Genomic DNA, 6,000 nt, shown 5'->3' with positions numbered 1-6,000 from the left:
ATTGCATTCACAGGATTTCAAAACCCTACCTCGTACTGATGCTAAAACGCTAACAGCTGGATGAAAATTTCTATTGCAAGAAAGATCCCTCAAGCTACGAACAATTCCTTCTTTTCCAAACCCTCTGAATTGCTCTCCAAACCTGTGTGTGTTCTCTGACCACTATGTCTGAAAACTTCTCCCCTAAATAATGACCCCATCAAATTTGATAAGGAGTTCTCTTCCTACAATGGGGGCACTAATTGTGCGTTTACCCGAGAGGTCTCTTGATCAATCTTGTTAACTCTAAAATCAACCTTTATTTTTTTCATCTTTCATATTTTCATGCATGTTAAATGGATTATTAAATCTCTTTATTTAATTTCCACTCAACTTCTATTTTAATCAATTTATAACTTATAAATCTCATGCGCACTTAATGCGATTAAATATCTTTATTAATTTTCACATGTTTAATCTTTTCAATTAATTTCTTTTATTTTCAACTCATGCATAATTCATGCGAACTATAATCTTTATGATAATTAAATATCTTTTAACTTTTAATTTCATTTTAGAAACTTAATTGATAAAATATTTATTAACTTAAATAACAATAATATTTAGCATTTATTTAAAAATGCACTCTAAATATATTATTATTAAATTAAATAAATATAATCAATCACGTTCTAAATTTAAACTTTAACTTTTATTTCCAATATTTAATTCTCTCTTATTTAATTAATTCATTCATGCACAATTAATTTTCTTTTTAATTAAGATATTCTTTTATTAATCCTTCATGCACTTTAAGTGAATTGTTAAATTACTTTATTTAACTTTCCACTTTGACTTTGCTTTTAAAGTTAATTTATAATTTTAATCTCATGCGTACTTTATTAAAATACTTTTATTCAAGTTCACATGTTTTTATCTCTTAAATTAATCTCTTATATTTAAAACTCATTCATGCAAACTTAAATCTTTTCCATAAATTAATATCTTTTCCTTTTTAATATATTTTTGAACGTTTTAATTTGATAAATATTTATTAACTTAAATAACAATAATATTTAGCATTTATTTAAAAATGAACTCTAAATATATTATTATTAAATTAAATAAATATTATCATGTTCTAAATTTAATCTTAAAACTTTTATCTTCAATTTAATTCTTTATATTTAATTAATTTCTCAATTAATTAAATATAATTAAATATTCATAATATCATAATAATTTTTCATTAAATTAAATTATTAATTTAATCTATTAATTAGACTTAATTAATAGAAAATACATCAAACACTCACAAAACAACATACACACAAAAAATACTCACGGGTTTTAAAAAGGGTAGACAGTCTATTACGAGTCCTCCTTGCAGGACAAGTATTATAGGCTTATGGCTAGGATTGGACCTGATCATTATCTTCCCATTCTCACCATTTGAGTATTTGTAATAGGGCGCGCTCATCCTGGCAATTCAGGGAAGTCGATGCCCGGTACCTACATCCTGCATAAAAGACAAGCATGTACATGTATATAATATATCTAAACTAAACAGACAATGGCGGGGAGTGGTTCATCATGTAGATCCCGACTAGCAGGTGACTACGACTCCCTCCCTTAACCACATCAAACACGTCAGACAGAAAGATAAAATAAACACACACACCATACACATGCAAGTATGGGGTAAGTATAATATCACAAATCTAAGATCAAATGTGTACATATAATAATGCATCTCTATTAATACAACATAATCATCATTAAAGACATCATGTTAACATTTTTATGAAAGAAACCACATTTACTAACTAGGGTCATCAAAATACCATTAACAACACATGAATGAAATCAACTAAGCAATAATAATCGATGCATTTGTAATCAAAGTCATGAAATAATATCATAATAATGTAAATCTAGTATCTCTAAAACTAATCAATGCATAAAATTAGCCTAAGGAATTTGACAATGATAACAGAAATGCGAACTAGGGGTAGGCACTACACCAAACCTCTTTGGTCAACTCAACAAATGTGTTTGAGACATGTTTCAATGACATTTAGACTCAAGAAGCCATCTAACAATATTTTTTTTCATTGAAATTCAATGAAACAAAAAGGGATTTTTGATAACACTCAAGATTTCATCGATATAATTACTGTCAAATTTTGAGTTTGATAAGTATTTATTAGTTCATTTTTAATGAAGATGTCAGTAACTGTTGATTCACATATTGATTGAAAAATAGCTATAACTTTCAAATAGTATAAAATTCTTAAAATCCAAAAGTTGCGTCACATTCTATGCTTCACCTAGTGTAAGAATTTTTTTTGTAATGATTCCAATTAGTTAAGGTGGTTAGACACGGGAGTTTTTTTATTTTGAAAAAATTAAAGTAGAAAATCCATATTTAATCATTTATTTACAATAAAAATACTCAAAAATATGTGTCATATCTGGGCATGAATATACTTTTTATCTCTATAATTATATTAAAAAATATTATGGTTTGATTTTGATTTTAAGGTGGTCTTGACATACACCTACGTTTTATTTTTGTCCTAAAATTTTTGCAATACTCCATTTTAAAAAAAAATAACAAATCAAATAATTTTACCTCTGGATAAGGCCTAGTAGTTTAGAAACTAAATTCAATTTCCTAAAGATTATTTTCTTATAACGTTTTGATATTAAGCCTATAACTACTTTAAAATTATGTGTCAACATAACCCTAATTGTTAGTTTTTTACTGCCACTTAAGGCCATAGTTTGGTTGACTATGATCCTGCACATACCCTATTTATTAAAATAATGTTTGGCAAACTTAGTCAAACTTTAGGCTTATTTCTTTTGGGTTCCTCGGTGGAGTGTTACACTTTGGATCTAGAAGATGAGGACAATTGATGTCTTGGAGTAGAATATGTAGGATGACCTTAGGGATGATGACTCTAAAAAATATTTATGTGAGGATGCCATTCCCTCTTGTACCATTTCCTCAAATTGAAAGAATGTATTTATCATGTTCTTAGTGAGATTAAGGTAAATGAGGTCATTGGTCTCTTCGAATTTTTTGTATCAAGTGTATAGGTGCTACAATTTCCTAGCATGAGCAAGTAACTCAAGATCATCTAGAAGTGGTTGAAATTTGGTAGCACAAGGTTTGAAGTCCATGGTGGTGGATATAAAATCAAACATGAAGGAAACTAGAAGAAGCTAATAAGGTGACACAAGATAACTTGATGTCCAAATTACAAAAGAAAATTGTTCACTTCCCAAGATAGATAGCATTGAGAGAATGACTTGTCAACAAAAGTGTCCAAGCAACTTATGACACTAACAACTAAAGTCAAGAGCTAGGAAAAATTCCAATAGAAAAGTAGATAGAGAAGGCAACATGAAAAGTGAACAACTTTCCTAATCAAAGAGTGTAGTCAAGAGATCAAGGTAACCATTTCAGAAATAGTGGGTCCTAGTAAGATGACATGGACCATGAAGATGTAAAAGACCAACAATGCTAAGACCAAAGAGCCATTTAAAACAAGACAAATGATGAAACTCCCATAGAAAGAAACAAAAGAAAAGTGTTTAAACTTGATGTTATGACTTGGAGGATAATGTTTTTTGAGTTTTTAAGTTTTTTTTTGAAGTTTTATGATTTTTTTGTTTTTTAATAAAAATGCACAATGAAAGCATGCAAGAAGAAAAAATTCCCAAGGCTTAATTTGATTGATGTGTCCCCTTTTGTTCCAAATGGGGAAGGTTTTGAACATTCAAGAACATCAAACATGCCAACAACCTATTTAGGTTTTCTACAAGGATGTACAATCTCAACTAGGGGATGTCCTCAATATATGTAAGGTACATGAGGCCCAAGTCTGTAGATGAAAGAAAATAATATCAAATAGCTAGGAGGAAACAGTAACCCAATCTCTACCTTCGCTTCCCAAAGGTATAAATTTATTTGGGGCTTAGCCAAGATTGACAATATTCTACTTCCAAAAGTAGATTTAGGCCACACTACTTATACTCTGCCAGATTACAGTAGTTGAGGTCCTCCACTAGAGTGACCACTTATCTAGGTAGGCCCCCTAAAAATAAAATAAAAAGTCAAGATCCCTTATTTATGTTCCCCTCAAACTCCTTAACAAGGATGCAACAATAAAACATAAATAAGAAAATCTTGGGGATCAAAAGACAAAGAGGTTCATTTTTAAGCCCAAATCCAAATGTGAATGGTTCATTTTAAGCCATTTTTTCCAATGTTGGGAAGACACACCAAACAAGTTGACCAAAAGAAAGAAATCATTTTACAATGAGTAAAAAGACAATGATCAATATTTACAATGAGAATAAGAAGGTTAGGAATGTGTGCCCCTTGATTTCACACTTTCGAAAAAAAATTCCATTTCTTGTTGCTTTGACCTTCAAGTTACATTCACAAGCTTCAATCAAGTGCATGGAATCATGAAGAAATAGGAAAATTCAAATGAAATACAATGCACTAATTGATTCCAAACAAACTAACAAACAATATTGCAAATAAAGTGCAAGCTAATCACCAAATGCTCTTCTTTTGTTATTTTACTTTTGACCTAGTCAACAAGATTGGTTTTTAATGCAAATATTTCGGCCCCAAAAATAAAAATGTAAAGAAGAGACCCATAGTAAAAATCAATGAGCTTTCCAAACAAGCAAGAATTTATTGGATATCTCTTAATTTCTGCCCTAGGGACCCATTTCCTAAAGAAAACCAATTATTTGAAATTGAGTTATTGAGCCCTAATATGACATCCAAATGCAAAACACAAAGAACAAACCCCATTTATAATTTTCAGTCCTTTTAAAAAATGCACAGTTTGTCAAAATATTCACTGCTTTGCGACCATAAATGATTTTTTATGAAAAAAAAAAGAAAATTTATATCTTTCCCAAGTCAACTTCAAAATATTTGAATTTTAAACTGAGTCATCTCTGATCCATCCCCAACTTCCAACTAAATTTCAAAACGGAATACTAAACCATTTGGAAGATATGATCAAATTTTTGAAAACTTAAGTTTTTTGCCTTCAAGCTAATCTACACAAAGGTTAGCCTTAAAACCAAAGTGATAAACCTACAAACCTATTTGATTAGATCTAATAAGCTACCAAAAAACAAGAAATGAGAAATGTAACAAAAAAATGCAAACAAATCAAACTACTAAACCCGAAAGAATGCAAGAAAATGGAGCTAGAAACTTGGTTCAAGCCCCACGGTGGACACCAAAAATGTGTCACACTTCTATAAACCCTTATTCTCAATAATATACATGAAAGAGAGCATCCCAAGAGGCAGTTTATAGCTCTCTATCTATAATGTGCAAAGGTATGAGAAGTGAAATGGTGGCTCTTAAATGAACCAAAACTATGAAACCCTAGGAAAGTGCATCAAAGAACAACATATTCAAAGAGTGGAGGCAATGAGTACCATTATCCAAGAATCATCAAATCAATATGCAATGCAAAATGAAAACTAAACTAAATGAGATGCAAGATGCAAGCTAACAAGTATGAAAGATTATGAAAACTCCTATTTAGACTAAGTGAATTATTCTTGAGCACAAAAGGAAATCTAAACTAAAATACCATAATGCAAGAATGGGAACGAAAATATGAAATACAAATGCAATAGTACTCCAAGTCCTTCAAAGCTCCAAAGTCACCAAGAAAACCTGTAGCATAACATTAGCATGAGAGTCTAAGATTAGAGTATGAGGAGACAACCCTCATTCTAAAGATAAATGGATGATAGGGATTAACAAGAAAAAGAAACATAATCAAGGGAAGAGAATGCAACATGAGTGATCCATGTGCACAAACATTTCCACCAATCACAATCAACAATTGACTTTTAAAAGGGAAAGTTATGTGTCGAGGAGAATTAAAGTTAATTATAAAAATAAAAGATTCCTCTCACAGAAAATTGTGCATTCATGTGTAGACAAAAATATTTTTTCCTCTATTT

This window comes from Cupressus sempervirens, chromosome 10 (assembly GCF_028749045.1).
Source record: "Cupressus sempervirens isolate cs-2001-9-10 chromosome 10, ASM2874904v1, whole genome shotgun sequence".
NCBI lineage: Eukaryota > Viridiplantae > Streptophyta > Pinopsida > Cupressales > Cupressaceae > Cupressus > Cupressus sempervirens.
The sequence above is the reverse complement of the archived record's forward strand: the minus strand, read 5'-3'. Positions refer to the sequence as shown.